Here is a 17,703-nt window from a genome sequence, read left to right as displayed (position 1 = left end):
ATGCACATCCTGAGAGGCAGTGGTGCTGGCTCAAGTAACTGGGTCCATGCCACCCACGTGGGAGACCTGGATTTCATTTTCAGCTCTAGTTTTGGGTTGTTATAGCTCCCAATGTTGGGGGGACATTTGGGGAATGGACCCATGGAGATGAGAGCTCTCTTTCCATCTCTCTCTCTCTCTCTGCTTCTCCTATAGATGAATAATTTAAAATGTTTGTAATGCACTCTGTGCCAGGATCATGCAGAGCACTGGCTGACACTGGTGGACAGAGACATGTTCCTTGACTTTGAGGGACCGTCTCAGGCTTTACAGCCTCGTGGGACGTTTGTTGAGTGAATACAGTCTGATGAGATTGCCTTGTCTCAGGAGGTAGTGATTGCTCTGGGACTATAGGAGCAAAGCCAGGGAAGGCGTTGGAAAGGTCTCTGTATGGACGAGAGTCTGGTTGCTGGCTGGGTAGTTTCTGTTTCTGTGATGGTTTGCAGCCGAGGCTGGGGAGAGGCATCTCCCAGGAAATGTGTGTTTGAATGAATTGGGGATCATTTAAACAGACTCTTTCCACCTGAGGATGACTGTTGGTGTGTTCTCATGGTAACCGTCCACGTTTATGGCATACCCACTTGTGTCAGGCCCTGTTCTAATGCTTGGCACACAAGAAGTTATCTACTTAATGCCCTACAAGGATGATACAAACATCACCCTGATTTATCAGATGTGGACACAGAGAGGTGAAGCCACCTGCCTGAGGCCACCCAGCTAATGAGTAGCAGAGCCAGGACTTGATTGCACGCAGTCTGGCTTCTGAGCCCCTGCTAGGTGCCCTTAATCTGCTGAGAGGGAGGGTGCATGTCTCCAGTAGAGGAAGAAAAGACTGGGAACCACTCAAGTAGAGACCTGGGCAAACTTGGCAACTCCCTGCAGCTCTGAGGCTGGAGCTTCCATGGTAGGGGAGCCATGGCTAGTTGGAGGCTGTTCCTGGGCAGAGCAGAGGCAGGAGGTGCTGTGGGCTGCAGGAGCCCCGGCTGGGATGGAGGAACCAGGGAGAGTGCTCTGGGGTGGGCGGCAGCACAAGGACTGAGGTAGAGCCATGTCCAGGGCTGGGGAGCTGGGCGCAAAGTGAGTTTCTCTGCATGTTCCAGAATGACTTGGGTCTATTGCCAGTGATTTGTCATGAACTTTTTGAGCGCCCACTGTATCCAGACCCAATCCCTGCCCTCCCAGAGGTCACAGTCTGGTGAGGGAAACAGGCAGCAAGGAGGTCATTGTCCAGGTAGGTAAAGGACCACGACCAGTGGTGAAGGGCCTAAAGGAAAGGAGCACACTTCTTTGGGAACATCCAACAAAGGGTCTCACCGGAGCTGCCCGAGGGTCAGAGAGGGGGTTGGGGAAGCCTCTCTGCAAAGTGTGGAGTGATAAATTGGAGTTGCCTGGTTAAGGGCAATGGCCACAGGAGTTCCAGGCAGAGGGACTAGCATGTGCCAAGGCCGTGTGGTAGGAAAGACCATGAGGAGTTGTGGGGAGCAGGAGCAGGCCAGACTGGCTGGAATGAGGAGCGAAGCAGGAAAGCAGCTGGGGCAGAGCTGGAGAGAGGAATGGGGCCCTCTGAGCAGAGAGGGCCCAGAGCATGCTGGGCAGGAGCAGGGGGCAGGCATACATCTCAGTGCGCAGGGCCAGCCTTGGCTCGCTCCTCGTTCCTCAGCAGAGCAGGAATAATGCCACCCTGCGCTCTCAGAATGTCTCAGTTTGGCTGACAGAATACATGGCCACCTCTTAAGCCCTGTTAAGGAGTTAGCTCTTGTTCTAAAAAATGGGATGTCACTGAAGCGGTTTCAGCAGATGGGGTTCTTGTGTTCAAGTTTCTTGGAGAACTCTGCCTGTAGATTGCAGGGGTCAAGTGCAGATGCCCTTGCTAGCAGTCAGGGGGAGAGATCTGCTCCCTTCCACGTCACCCTCCCAAAGAAAGTTCCAGAACTCAGGGTCAGAGGAGGACAAATGTCCACCCATGAGAGTGTGGCTCACCCGGGTGTCTCTCTGCTAGGGGACTACATGGCCTGCAGCCTCTGGGTGAGGGGAGCCCTCATTTCCTGAAGGACTGGGGGCTTTGTTCTGGAAAAAGCACACAGGAGTCCCCCTGATGGTCACCCCTGGCCAGCTCTCACAGAGGCCGTGCTCCTGAGGGGTCAGCTTCAGGGCCAGTGCCACTTCAGGGCTGCTGTGTGGGTGTGGTGGATAGGGGAGGCAGTGGTGCAGGCACTCCACTCGCTTTCATGGAGCCTCTCTTGGGTTTCGGTCTCAGAGTTCCAGAGCAAGGCTCGAAAACCCACTGCCCTGGGGTTGCTCTCTCTCTGCTCTTTTCCTCTTTCTGTTTCTGTCTGTCTCATTCCCTGTCCCTGTCTCTGCCCCCCCCCCCCAAGTTTTCAGTGTTAGGTCTGGGTTAAGGCCCTGCTAACCCACCTGCTCTCCTGTGAAGACCACCTGATCTTGGCTGCTTTCTGCCAACGTCTTGGGTCTGTTCTCTTGCTGGGTGAAATGCAAGCAGAGTTATTGCAGTGCAACATGGTACATTAGATGCAATCTCAGAAAATGGCTTTCAGAACCAGGGCTCCTCAGGAAGCAGACGGGGCTGGTGGGGAGAGCAGTTAGAGTGCATATCCATGGGCTGCAATGGGAGAGCCATGCTGGGCAGGCCTCCGGGAGCTTGGGTGGCACCAGAATCAGCCACTGTGCAAATGGATGACCTCTTAAACGTGTTTAATCTCCCACGATGGATTTACTGCGTTTCTGGCCCGGAACCATGCAGCTATCCAGCAAGGCGCCTTTCTCTACACCATCTCTATCCTTCCTGCCCTTAATGGGTTCCCTCTCCTGCAAGTTTTATGGCTTGCCAGGCCCCAGCCAGGCCACCCATGGTCGCATCAGTCTGGGTGAAAACGAACCGTCCATGGAAGAAGAAACAAAGATTTCTAACTCCTCTCCCTCTTAATGCTGGGGCTTCCAAGGCCTGTGCATTGTCAACCAGGCCTGTCTCTTAATCAGAAATCGGCTCAAGACCAGCTCTGGTCAAGGACTGGGGCTGGGGAGTTGTCCTGTGCTCTGCTCCCAACTGAACCAGGGAGTGGCTAACCCTGCCTTGGGACAAGTTAGCCCCAAAGTGAGTCTCTGAACCCTCACAGGCAGAGACTCAAGTCCAGAGAGGTGACCTGGGAACATGAATCTGCTCACCGCAGGGACCAGACTCCCAGTTCAGTGCTTTTTCTCTTTGGTGAAGAAAGAAGGGCAGAACTATCCTGGCCACTCCTTGTGGCCTGGTTCTAAGGACTTCACTGGGACCCTAGGGAGCCCCGTGGACTCACGCTGATGGTCTTCTTGCAAAAGAAAGGGCAGGGGCTAGCATTTGGGGTCCTGGTTAAGATGCCACTGGGGACTCCCACATCCCACATCAGAGAGGCTAGGTTCCAGTGCTGACTCTGCTCCTGATTGCAGCTTCCTGTTAGTGTGCACCCTGGGAGGCTGTGGCCCTGCCACCCACAAGGGAGATCTGCATTAAGTTCCGGGCCCCTAGCTTTGGCCTGGTCCAGCGCTGGCTCTTGGGGACATCTGGAGAGTGAACCGATGGATACAGGATCTCTCTGTGTCTCTGTCTTTCCCAAAAAGAGTGGAGGTGGGAGGTTTGGCAGTGGAGAATGAGGAATTCGTGTGATTCTAGACCAAATGCTGCAGATGCCCAGGGCCAGGCAAGCAATGTAAACGAAGGAAGTGAGCCCAGGATGAGCAACGTGGAATGATTGGGACTGTGGTGAACTGAAGGCTCCAGGCTTCAACGGGAAGAGGCAGCTACAGCCAAGTGCCAGTCTACAGTGGGCACGGAGGAGGAAGGGCCCAGGGTGACCTGATTTCTGACTTCTTTAGAGGTACCAGTAATCTGAACTTTTTACAATATAAAATCCAATTTTTAAATATAGGCTCTTTAAAATATCAACTCTGAGTTGATGAGATGTGAATTACTGTGGGACTCGAGTTCAGGCTATTCTTGGTGGAGTGAGTGTGGCCTCTGCCTTTGGCACCCAGACTGATCTGGCCGGGGTGTGGGGATAGGGCAGAGGAGGTGAAGGAAGTGTGGGGCTCATGTGCACCCTGGCCCATTCTCACTGCTTCCTTGTCTCTACCCTCCTGGGAACGAACAGGAATAGCATCAGATGAACACCACAGGGTCCTGTTTTCAGAGTAGAGGCTCTGCTACATTCTGGTAGAACTTCTAGCAAGCTGGGAGGGATCTCGTGGTAGGACCCGGTGGGATTTACTATGCCCAACATAATATTTTTTACTGTCTTCACCCCCAAATGCCCAATAGACACTGGCTCGAGGAGAATTTTTATGTGCAGGAAAGTCAGAAGTGCTCATTTATCCCTGCTTCGTGCTGAGTTTTTGACCTTTTGCCTTTTGCAGCTTGGCAGTGCAAGCCAGAGATTTTGGATCCAGGATGCTGCCTCCCTCCCCAGTGATGGCAGATCTTGTCTTGTCTGTTACTGTGGTTGATCCTGATGGCTTCCATCGGCTTAGCTAGAGTGCCTTTGTCTTCAAAGTTCACTTGCTTGGAGGCAATGGTAGTGCAACTCTTAGGCCAGGCGTCCTGGTCTGGCCTTCCACATAGGGTAGGAAGGAAGATGGCCAGTTTGATGGGATTCACTTCGTGTGCAGTTACCACCAGTTACCACCAGTCTTCTTACTCTCCACCAAGGCAGTGACAGTATTTTTTTTAAAGATTATTTATTTATTTATTTGAGAGGTAGAGTTACAGTGAGAAAGAGAGGAGACAGAGAGAAAGGTCTTCCTTCCAGTGGTTCACTCCCCAAATGGCCTCAGCGGCCAGAGCTGTGCAGATCCAAAGCCAGGAGCCAGGAGCCAGGATACTCCTCCAGGCCTCCATGTGGGTGCAGGGGCGCAAGCACCTGGGCCATCTTCCACTGCTTTCCCAGGCCATAGCAGAGAGCTGGATTGGAAGAGGAGCTGCTGGGACTAGAACCAGCACCCATATGGGATGCTGGCACTGCAGGCAAGAGGATTAACCCGCTGTGCCACAGTGCCAGCCCCCAGTGACAGTATTGATCCCTGCTTGAAGGACAAGTGGTCTCTTACTGGGGATACCCCCTTTGCCAGATGCTTTCTTCCTGGCCCAGGCAAGTGGTCTCTGTTTGCTGTCTTCTTGCTTTGTTTCTGGTCTGTACTGTTTGGCAGTCCAGGGCCTGAGTGCACTGGAGGAGGTGTGTTCAGCTGTTTAAACTGTACAGCCCTTTGCTGCTGCAGCCAGATGTAGTGAGACTATTTGACGCAACAGGGGAGGTCCTTTTGGGGCCAGATGTCCTGTCCAAGGCCCAAATTCTTAAACCTTTACTCAAATGAAACTTACCATCTTGTTGGCCTCCTACTTTTTCATGATGGCAGGGCCCAGGGTCACCCTCAGTACTTTGTCCTTCATTCTTTGTGGCATCATGGACCATTGGAGGAGACAGAAAAGCCAACTTAATAAAAAAAAAATAGCTCCTGCATATTGCATGCTTCCTGTGTGCCAGGCATGACACGTTAGGTCATCTGAGCCTGGCCGTGACCATATGGTGTAGATATTACTGCCCTTTTCTTAAGGGATGAAGAAATTAAGGCTTAAAGAAGTGAAGTAGCTTGTTCAAGGACACACAGTAAGTGGCAGGAGGTAGGCACACACACGGCAGACTGAAATGTAAAATTTTCAACAGTTGCTCTGGTTTGGCTCCTATGCCTCCTACAACAAAGTGGTTTTCTTGTCTTCTACAGTTTTTTTTTTTTTTTTTTGACAGGCAGAGTGGACAGTGAGAGAGAGAGACAGAGAGAGAAAGGTCTTCCTTTGCCGTTGGATCACCCTCCAATGGCCGCCGCTGCAGCCGGCGCACCGTGCTGATCTGATGGCAGGAGCCAGGATCCAGGTGCTTTTCCTGGTCTCCCATGGGGTGCAGGGCCCAAGCACCTGGGCCATCCTCCACTGCACTCCCTGGCCATAGCAGAGAGCTGGCCTGGAAGAGGGGCAACCGGGACAGAATCCGGCGCCCCAACCGGGACTAGAACCTGGTGTGCCGGCGCCGCAAGGTGGAGGATTAGCCTATTGAGCCACGGCGCTGGCTTGTCTTCTACAGTTTTTCAATAGTGTTAACTGTCTGGGTGAGCTCAGCTTGCCCATGCACTGCGGTGTATTGGCTTGGCAAAGGTAACAGCCAGTTTGCCGGTGTATTTATTCCCTCTCCATGTTCCCGGAGAAGACCTGGCCCAGGAGCCGCCCAGCCTGTCTTTATGGCAGTCAGAAAAAAGGCAGCAAGCCTGGAGCAAGCGCTGAACTGCTGTCGGTGCCTTTTCCTTTCTGCCCTTTCTGATCTAAGCCATGCTTTCTGCTGACATCTCTAATGCTTCCTTCCGTGCTAGGATGGGACAGGCCTGCTGCCTCCGCCTGTGTGTTGCTTCCTTAGCCTCAGCAACAAGTCCTGGCCCAGGGCCAGGTGGGAGGCAGGACCTCCATACCCACCTGTTGGGGCATCTGACATACGCCTTGCATGATCTGGAGCCCAGGAAAGAACGCTGGTCATGCTTTTGCAAAATAAGTACATTTTATTTTTTCACACAAAATCAAATCTTGGAGATCATTTATTTTCTAGGATCAGAAGTCCCCTGGAGTTAGCTTAAGTGAGGAAGAATGGACTTACTGGAATCCAAGTAAAATCTGGACAGGTAGGCCACAGGAAAGGTGAGAATCACGCTATCCCAGGCAATGGCAGCAGCAGGGTTCCTGACCCTGGCATGAGTGCTTTGCCCTTAACTCGACAGCTGAATTCCGCCTGTCAGTGCTTTATCTGATATGTTCCCAACTGTGTCTGAATCTCAAAGTTTTCATTTCAATTTCTTAGGACAGACATATCAAAGGCCACCACTGGGGCCAGATGGCCATCATATTTGGATCATTTGGGGACCACATGTCCAAAACGTTCAGTGTTCCCTATCAGTTTGCTGTAATATTATTACTGCAGCTAAGATGAGGTCAGGATGCCCAGAAGAGGTGAAGTCACCCAGAATCAGCATGTCTCTTTAGGAGACAGATAGGATGGTTGTGAGGGTTGAACAGCCTGGATGAGGGTTCCAGGGCCAGTTCAAGCTCAGGAGGTCAGAAGCCCCCGGCATTTGCTCCCTATCCTGGGGGAGTGGAGAAGATAGATTTCTGCCGGAAGACTGTTGCTGGGAAACCTAGGCCCCTAGTCATGAGGGGCTGCACTGGCAGGAGACACGGAATGAAGCCCAAGGTCTGCTTTATTTTCCAGTTGGAACCAAGGGAGCCAAAGATGGGCCCGATGGAAACAGGGGTCAAGTTTAACTCCTAAGGTCTAGGAGCTCCTACAACTTGGAGCAGCAGTGGATGGAGTGGTCTTGGGTTCTTATCTGGCCCCGTGTCTGAATGAGTGCTACCTTCCTACCTGACACAGATAAGCCTACCTTCTTGGGAGATAGAGCCATACTCAAACCTCAGCTCCACCTTGCATTTTCAGTATGACCTTTGAACACTTTCTTCTTGAATCTCAATTGTTCTCATCTGCAAAACAGCCATAATAACAGAGTTGGGGAGCAGGCAAATGCTTGACAAATGTCAGCCATTATTTATAAATGGTAGACCTCTCTAGAGCAGAAGCCACATTTTCTACTTCTGCTGCTCTCCAGGGCAGCTTAACATTATACTGGTGCACTCAAGTTATGTGTGGAATAACATCTACATTTTTGTCTCTAAGCCTAGACTACATTTGCCAACCTTTTTCTGCTCTCTGGGGAACTTACCCTCCAAACTTCTAGTATCATATTGAAGACCACAGGTCCTAAGGCTTGAATGCTTGGTTTTTAATTCCAGTTCTGTTGCTCATTAGCTGTGTGACTTTCAGAATAATATTTATTTATTTACCTCTTGGTGCCTCAGTTCCCTCACTGGTTAAAAAGGAAAGTAACATCCCCTACTTTTTAGCCTTATTTTGAGGAGTAAATGAATTTATATATGTAAAATGCTGAGAAAAGTGCCTGGCAATCTAAGTACTCAGAATTCATTACTATTATTTTCACAGCACAGGGGGTTGCAAATGAAAATATCTGTGGTTGTCAGGCACACAATATAGAAAATGAAGCAGTCCGGGTGAACACAAAACCATAGCAAAAGCTTTGTGTATGTGGCTTGAGAGAGGCAGGCATTTAGCATAGTGCCTGAGGTGCTTCTTGTCTACATCCCACCTTGCAGTGCCTGGGTTCAAGTTCTGGCTCCACATCCAATTCCAGCTTCCTCCAAATTCATGCTCTGGGAAGCAGCAGATGGTGGCTCAGGTAGTTGGGTTTTTGCCACACACATGGAAGACCTGGATGGAGTTCCCAGTTCCCAGCAGTGGGCTGCCCTAGCCCTGGCTGTTGTGGGCATTTGGGGGGAGTAAAACTAGCTTTAGGCACTCTCTCTGCAGTTAAAAAAAAAGGCACTGGGCACTTGCTTTAGGCCATGGAGTTGTGGGCAGTGACGGTTCATGGCATGTTCTGCCTAAATCTACTTCACAAGTGATTGATGCCATGTGGGAGAGAGTTGTTTTCAAGAGACAGTGATAATCAGGGATGCGAAGGGTATGTAACTTCTCCCAGGTTTTGGTTATTGGCTATTCATTCATTTACTTTGACATCATGATGAGGACTAACCCAAATATCCCAAGGCCCAGTTTGGCTTCCTTTGTGCCCTGCTTTGTGTTCTGACTCTTCCAGTTGTGATCTCCCCTTGCTATTGCATCATCAGGTTTGTTAAAGATGTGTTGGGTGTCTGGGACTGTGGTGTCCAAAGAGAGGGAGTAAGACATGGGGGTTTCACATGTCAGACACCCTGAGAGCCTAGAATGCTCTTTCTCAAGGAGGAAGGCAGCGCGGGGAGCCTTCCTTACAGGTGTACACACATACACACACATACACACATGTACACACACATACATGCATACACACACACACACACACACATGCAGAATGCCCCGTGATCTGGAGGGAGAAATGGAAGAGATGCAGCTACAGCCCAGGAATGTGAAAGCTTGCTGGAAAACCGCTGGAAGCTAGGAGAGAGGTAAGGAACCAATAACCCGCGCCCAGCCTCCAGAAGGGACCAGCCCTGCTGGCACTGTCATCTTGGCCTTCCAGCCTCCAGAACTTTCAGATGATCCATTCCTGCTGCTTAAGCCACAGTTGGTGGCACTTTGTGTGGCAGCCTTAGCAAGCTTGTGCATAGGTAAGTATGGAACTTGTGTGTGTTTAGTTTTGCTTCTGCATCTAGGTGGGGAGCTCCTGGAAGAAGTGACTGTTTCAGAGGTCAGTCTACCTCATCCACCCAGAACCGTGTCTGTTTGAGAGCAATGTTTGACAAATGAATGAGTGAATTCAACACAGCAGCCAACCTTGTTATTGACAGACAGACTTCTGGGTGCGATCGACTTGATGCCGTGAGATGAGAAGGCTTAGTAAGCTGGACTTTGTCATTGCCTGTCTTCCTGCTTGACTTTAGATGCATTTTTAAACATCCCATAGCAGGATTTCCACATCTAAAATGGGATACAATTGTCCATTCTGGGACAGTGATTATGAGGATGAGGTAACATCGGGTATGTCAAGTGCTTTGACAGTACTGCCTGGGCCTTAGAAGACTCTAAGTGATAGCCATGCTATGAGTTGAAATGAAGATTCAGAAGGTGTTTTGCTTAGCCAGCTGGTGCCCGTGAGAGAGTAACATAACCAGCAGTGCACCAGCAGTGGTGGGGAAGAACTGATTGACCCTGGAGTCAAAACTGCATGGCTGAGTGTTGGAAAAGTGACTAACAGCAGCCTGGGTATGTTCAGCACAGGGACAAAAATTTCAATATTCCTACGTAGCCTCTGACTGCAACACCATGCTAATTAGACTTGAATTTTGATGAAGAAATATTCAATTATATTTTAAGTGCCCCTAAGAAGACAGGGAAAATTATAAAACATTTTAGAAAGATTGCCATCAAAATACATGGGCATATTGGCATTCAAATGAGGAGAAAGTGCTTGTAGGGTGCATATCATTTCTCATGTCTGATAGGTAAGTGAGATGCTGTTCCACGAACAAAGTCTGAGCTTGTATCCTGGAGGCGTCCCTGGCCTTGTAGAGGGTGAACTCCTGGAGGGGCTGCCCTCCCCTGTGGCCCAGTGAGGCGGAGGGTCCTGGGGTTCCTGTGATGTGACTGTGAATCCATGCATGAGCTAGCATGGAGGAAAGCTGCCTGAATCCTAGCGCTCTCCCACCCGAACACAACAGTTCTTGTGACGGTGAAATATATTTAAATACAAATTTTTTAATGTATTAAGAAGGCTGAATATATTTGACTTATTTAGATTTAAATATTTATTTGGATTAATTAGAGCATTTAAATATTTAGATATAATTTAGATTTAATTAAAATATAATTTTGTTAAATCCAAAGTAGCTGTTTGCCTTTAAGTGTTTTTCTTGATCGATGAACAAAGAGTGAAGGGGCTTGTGAAAATTGGCTTGCGGGTTAGGAGCTGTGTCTTGTATAAAATTCTCTGTACTAACAATAGTAATGGGAATGGGAAGTCACCCGTGGGGGCACTTTGTGGGGCATCGTTCAAGTATTTCGTCACGAACTCTGATCACCATCCTATAACATAGGGAATAAGTTATATACAGGGGAGGAAAAGGAGACCTGGAGGGGTGAAACGGTTTCCCAAGTCTCCTGGCTGGGAGGGATGGGGCAGAAGGGCTGCCAGGTTTTTCAAAGCCACTTAAATACTGCACCAGGTGGATGGGTGGGGCCCATCATTTATGAGAGTATTTCAAAAGGTTCATGGAAAATGCAATGACAAGAAAAGTGGATTTTGGTGCACACATTTTCTGAAATCCATGCATATGAGGGGGGCTTCAAAAAGCTCTTGAAAAGTGCATACTAGGAAAAAAAACTATGTATAGACTTCATTTTTTGGCAATACAATAAACTCATTTTTTAAATTACATTTTTCCACAACTGTTCTGAAGTATTCTCAGACACTGAGTACCCACCAGCTTCCGGCACCGGGCCAAGTGTTTTTACTTACTTAACTCAGTTCATCATCGCCGCCGCCCAACCCCATTGCAACCTGCTCTTCCCCTCTCAAGACCACAGCTTCGTTGGGTACCCAGGCGGCAAGCAAGGTCCTGCCCTTCTGGACTTTGCAGGATGCCAGCTGCAGCCTCCAGTCCCGGGAGAGGCCAGGCAGCTGCCTCGTCTGAGTTCCTGCGGCTCAGGCAGAGTTGGAGGGCAGGCAGGGCACGGAGGAGACCCCCAGAGGCCCGGTGAGCATGTGCTCGGCCCTCCAGAATCCCATCCAGGTGTGAGGCGGCACAGCTGGCTCTGTGAGCTGAAAGCAGCATTGAGGAGCCCAGGGAGGAAATCAAGGCATCTGTTCCCCTCAGAGCCGCAGTCGGCTCCTCTGTGTTACTTCTTGGTAAGCATGGGCGCCCTCCCTGCAGCTGGCGACTGAGAGGGCGGGGAGGCAGTTAGGGGAGCGGTGATGCACAACTTTGTCCTCCTGCACTGGGCCACCTATTACTGCCCAGTGTCTGTATTAGGTGGCACCAGCCCCGTTTCTGTTTGGGCATAGTTGTAGTGTGCAGGTGTGGTTTTATTTTCATCCAGTTGACAAATTTGCAGCGTCCCCCTCACCCCTTCATTTACTTGCTGATTTTTATCATATGAGGCAAGCTGCTCCATCCAAGTGGGACATCAAGTCAAGGTTTGGGTTATTGAAGGGATAAACAAAGCAAAACTTCAGCGAACACCTTAGAATTGACCTCACGTGCCTAGGTAACTCAGACCCGCATCATGCCAAGGCAGATGCCCCGGAGCACAATCTGACCCCAGTGACCCCTAAATCAAAGGAACCTCAAAATTATTTTTGTCTTTGGTTCATGGTGAACTCTGAGACTGGCTCTATGTACCTCTCTTCACTGCTGTTTAGTGTGTTCCCAGTCCCTTGTCTCCTGGATGGGGACAGGAAGAAGAGGTGGGAGGAAGGACCAGAGACTGGAACACCCAAGGCTCACTGGATACAATTCAGTAAGTGGTCTGTTCTTCTTATTTTTTAAAAGATTTATTTATTTATTTGAAAGGCAGAGTTGCAGAGAGAAGGAGAAACAGAGAGAGAGAGAGAACCTCCATCCGCTGGTCCCTTCCCCAAGTGGCCGCTACTGCCAGGGCTGGGCCAGAATCAAAGCTAGGAGCCAAGAGCTGCTTCTGAGTGGAGCAGAGGCACAAGCACTTGGGCCATCCTCTGCAACTTTCTCAGGCACATTAGCAGGGAGCTGGATCAGAAGTGGAGCAGCTGGGACTCGAACCAGCATCCATATGGGATGCCTGCATCACAGGTGGCAGCTTTACCTGCTACAACACAACGCTGGCCCCAAGTAGCCTGTTCTTTAGCTTCCTGTTTTTGTTGTTGGTCATACACAAGCTGATGTTTATACTTGCAAGGCTTTGTTCTAGGTACCTTTGAATTCTCCCCTACTTTTATATCCTTGGCAGTTAAAATGATAGCTGACTTCAGGGTCACACCTTCAAACTCTGGTCCGAGCCCTCATCCCGTGCCCTTATCACAGTGCTCCATGCTGTTTCTTATTTTGCATATTTTAAGTTACATAGTTGTCATAACCCTCAACAAAATGTGGAGTTACTCCCGTCTTTGTCGGTCTGCTGAGAACCTAAGGCTCAAGAAGGCAAAGAAAAGTAAAGGTGAAGTAGATTAAACTGCAGTTAAGCCCAGCTACTACTGCTGGGGCTGCTGCCGCTGCCGTTACCAGAGCACCGCCAACTCCGGCGTGAGACCATTGACTGTTTCCTTCACTGTGGCATCCCAGTACCTAAGACTGGTGCTGATTAAATACCTGTTTGATGAATGGATGAATCCAAAAGCCATGCTCCTTCCAGGTGTTGTGCTCTCAGGCAGAGCTGTGTGTGCAGGTGAACTTGAGTACCCCGGGAAAATGTATACAGCCCGGGCATGCCACTCCCCACGAGGGTCTGCTCACTGTTCAGCCTCCGGACCTAACTTTCACTGCCTACAGTATATTTTTCAATTTGGCAAGGAAATCCATGAAATACAGATATGCCAATGAAATAAAGATTCATCCAAGTTTTATGCATTTTAGTTTTTGGAAATAGTTGGAAACCACTATAATTTAATATTTCCACCAAGGTCTAGAAAGTATGTGAATGCATTTATTAAATTTAAATTAGATTGTTACACCTGGTATGCTTCTGTGATGTCCTGAGTTACAACACATCAAAAAGAAGGTGTAGTTCAAGGAATGAAAAATTAGGGAACATTTTTTTCCTCTGTGTAACTTGTCCACTGCACCTGCTCTCCAAGGGCAAAACAAGTTTTGATTTTTTTCTTGCAGGGTTTCCTTCTGCTCTGTTGGTGGGGCTGGCTCACACTGCTTCCTGTGCTATGGCTCCGGGGATACTGGGCTGACCTGATGCTCTCTGGGCCTGTCCAGGGTGTTTTTCTGACAGTGATCTCTGCACCTGCTAGGGCAGCATCAGTGGGAAGTGATTGAGCAGCGTAAATGCCTTCCTTCTAGTGTGAGAGGAGATGTAAAACTTCAAAATATTTCTTAATTGACAAAAATTATATATATTTATGGTTTATAATGTTTTGAAATATGTGAATGGTAGAATCAAGCTGGTTATATATATTTCATAATTGTCATTTTTTGTGGCAAGAATACTTACAAATCTAACTTTTTTTTAAAGATTTATTTTATTTATTCGAAAGTCAGAATTACACAGAGAGAGGAGAGACAGAGACAGAGAGAGAGGTCTTCCATCCGCTGGTTCATTCCCCAGATGGTCGCAAAGGTCGGATCTGCGCCGATCCAAAGCCAGGAGTCAGGGAACTTCCTCCTGGTCTCCCACGTGGGTGTAGGGGCCCAAGGACTTGGGCCATCTTCCACTGCTTTCCCAGGCCATAGCAGAGAGCTGGATCGGAAGAGGAGCAGCCAGGACTAGAACTGGCACCCTTATGGGATGCCTGCACTTCAGGCCGGGGTGTTAACCATTCACTGGGCCACAGCGATAGCCCCTAACTGTGGTTTTTAAGTACAAGATACACTGTCCGGCACCGTGGCTCACTAGGCTAATCCTCCCCCTAGTGGCGCCGGCACACCAGGTTCTAGTCCTGGTCGGGGCGCCGGATTCTGTCCCAGTTGCCCCTCTTCCAGGCCAGCTCTCTGCTGTGGCCCAGGAGTGCAGTGGAGGATGGCCCAAGTGCTTGGGCCCTGCACCCCATGGGAGACCAGGAGAAGCACCTGGCTCCTGCCTTCGGATCAGCGCAGTGCGCAGGCCGCAGCACGCTGGCCGTGGCAGCCATTGGAGGGTGAACCAGCGGCAAAGGAAGACCTTTCTCTCTGTCTCTCTCTCACTGTCCACTCTGCCTGTAAAAAAAAATACACTGTCATTAACTGGAGACATTGTGTCATATAGTTGATCTCTTGATCAATGTTGTAGCGTTTGGCCAACATCTGCCAATCGGCTGCCCTTCCACCCCATTCCCTGGTAACCATCAGTCTACTCTCTACCTCTATGAATTCCATTTTTAAGTACTCCATATGCAGATGAGGTCACGTGGGATATGCCTTTCTGCGCCTAATTTCATTTGGTGTCATGTTCTTCAGTTCATCCACGTCGTTGCAGGCAATAGGATCTCCTTTTTATGACTGAATAATCTTCCGTTGTGAATAGAACATGGTTTCTGCATCTATTCCTGTGTTGATGGACACTTTGGTTGCTTCTGTACCTTGGCTATGGTGGATAATATTGCAGTGGTTACTGGAGTGCAGGTGCTCCTTCCACTACTGATCTCATTTTCTCTGGGGTATGCACACGGTAGTGGGATTGCTGGATCATATGAGCAGGGATTCAGGTCGTCTTGAACAGGGTATTGGAATCGGATATACTTAGTCTTTGGTTCCTGCTCAGTCATGAGCTGAGTGAGCTCAGGCGAATCATTAAGCCATCACTTTTTGTAGTGTTGAGAAAGAGATGCCGAAACGTAACCTTTAGCATGGCCAGGTGAGGGAGAAGGGTAAAGAGTATTTTCTGCTTTTCCAATGCTGTCACCCTGACCCCAGGTGACACTGACAAGTGCCCCAGGAGGGCTTGAGAGTGTAACCCTTGGCTGAAAGCTTTTTGGTCTATTTTAAACATTTCTGCAGAGTTTGCATTTTATCCCACAATACACCCAGTACTTGCTGTGCTATGGAAGGTTGCTCTCTGCCCCCACTATTTGGGACAGAGAATTGACCCTGTGTATTGTGTGCATCCTATGTTGCCCTGTGACCCTTGGCTTCAGCTGCCCATCACCATCACCCTCCCACTCCTGGTTGCTTTCAGTAGCACGGGGGTCTAAGAAAGCATCAGCACGGCACCTGGTCTTGGTAGGGTTTCTTTAATGCTGCTTTAAAATCACTCCAGGAATAAAGACTGGGGAGGCCACAGGTAAAGGGCTCTTTGGAGGATACCTGTTTGCCCTTCCCCTGCCCCCAACCTGCTGCTCCTCTGCCAGCTTCCCCTGCGGGACCATGCACTTGCTGCTTATTGAGTTTGTCAGCATTTCCCCCATGGATCCCAGGCCGGCTAATTAGCCTTCCTGCCTCATTGCTGAAGCCACAGGGCACTGCCAGACCAGCACTTTTGCACGTGGCATCTGCTGAAGGAAAGCAAGGCCAGGTCTTTAACCCTGTGCTTGTCAGCTCTGTGGTCTGTGGGGAGTCTCATCTGCAGGCAGATGTTGAGGGTGCACCTGCATGAGCCTGTGGGATGCGGTGTGGGTTCTGCTCATGGAAGAGTTGTTTCCCTGGATGGTCAGGACTGGTTGGGGCAGTGACTGAAGCCAAAGCAGCTCATCAATACTGACCAAGGCTTAGTGGGGTGGAGCTGGGTAAACAAAAATATTACTCTGATGCAGAAAAATTGCTGTATTTTTTTGTCATTTAATTGGGCCTTTTGGTTTGAAAGAAGTCAAGATCACACAAAAAATGATCAGACTTGGCATAAGACTGTTCTTTCTTCCGCTGAGGTGTAAATTTCAAGATGTCACAGCCTGATGCTAACAGTGGGTCACAGCACCAGCAACCCCCTAAGCTTCCCCAGCTCTTGAACCCTCCTGCTAGTGCAGACCCTGGTTCTTGCTGACGGGCCCTCGCGTGTTCTCAGGAGCACCCAGGGAGTGCCTTGGGTGAGTTTGCAAGCAATCCCGGTAGGCTTCTGCTGGGCACTGCTGCTGTGGGCTGCACTGGGTCAGCACAGGGTATCTGCCTCTGCTGGGTATCCGCACGTCCACACGGCACTACTCCTGCACTTGGCCCCCACGGCCATCTTCTGCGGAGCAGCAGTGTCCCTCCTAAGTGAGTACTTTCCCTCCCACTGAGACATCATTTTTTTTTAAAGATTTATTTATTTATTTGAAAGTCAGAGTTACACAGAAAGAGAGGAGAGGCAGAGAGAGACAGAGAGTGAGAGACAGAGAGAGAGAGGTCTTCCATCTGCTGGTCCACTCCCAAATTGACTGCAACGGCCGGAGCTGTGCCAATCCGAAGCCAGGAGCTTCTTCTGGGTCTCCCACTCGGGTGAAGGGTTCCCAAGGACTTGGGCCATCTTCTGCTTTCCCAGGTGAGCCATCTCTAAGACCCCAGGGCTGCCCAGCTGCTGAGCAAGTCAGATTGTGGTGATGCTGGGGGCCATGGCTCTCTCTCCACCTTCTGCTTCCCGAAGCAGCCTTGGCTGCACCTGCTGCCCTAGAGAGTAATCGAGTGGAAAGCGCTTTCAACTTCATGCCAGCTCTCCTGCCCCTGGGGGATCAGGAGAGTGTGAGGACAGGCCAGGGTGAGGAGTTCAAACTGGGGTTCGCAGCCTGAGTCTCCTGATAAGAAGCTGTGTGTGCTCAGGAAAGTTTGTTGCTTATTTGAGCTTCAAAACTTTAACTCAGGAAATAAGCACCAGAACAATAGTACCGAAGTCAGGACTGTTTGGCAGTTAAATGAGCCAATGCATGCAAAACTAGTGTACACAGTAAATGCTCTGTACTCTAGCAGATATTAATGAGTGAATGGGCTCAAATGATACAGCATAGAGGCTGGGCAGGGGCAGGGATGTGGGGATGTGACACACTCCAAACCTCTGTTCTCACGCGGAGACCTTGATAAACAAAGTTTGCTAAACATGCTTTTCCTTGTCTACCTCCTTCTCTTAGGGAGGCTAAAATTGCCAAGAGACTGCCTAGTACTTTCCCTAGTATTTACAACAAGCTCCTAAAGGGAGTCACTGACTCTTCAAAGGTTCTAACACATGCCTGAGTCCTAGAGCTCCCACAATTTAATCTTAATATGGGGCCTGCTGCTCCTGTTCTACCCTCTGAGTGTCTGTCCATTCATCCATCCAAGAACAGTATCTATTTGCTGTGTGTGTGTGTGTGGGGGGGGGGGATATGGGTATGTGTGAGAACACTCCAAAAGTCCGTGGAACATGCAATTAATATATAAGTTTATTTTGGTGCAAAAAAGTTCTTGAAATCCCTGCAAGCATTGTCCAATGGCAGAAAGCAAGAGAGTAAGGG

Source organism: Oryctolagus cuniculus, chromosome 15 (genome assembly GCF_964237555.1).
Source record: "Oryctolagus cuniculus chromosome 15, mOryCun1.1, whole genome shotgun sequence".
Taxonomy (NCBI): Eukaryota; Metazoa; Chordata; class Mammalia; order Lagomorpha; family Leporidae; genus Oryctolagus; species Oryctolagus cuniculus.
The sequence above is the reverse complement of the archived record's forward strand: the minus strand, read 5'-3'. Positions refer to the sequence as shown.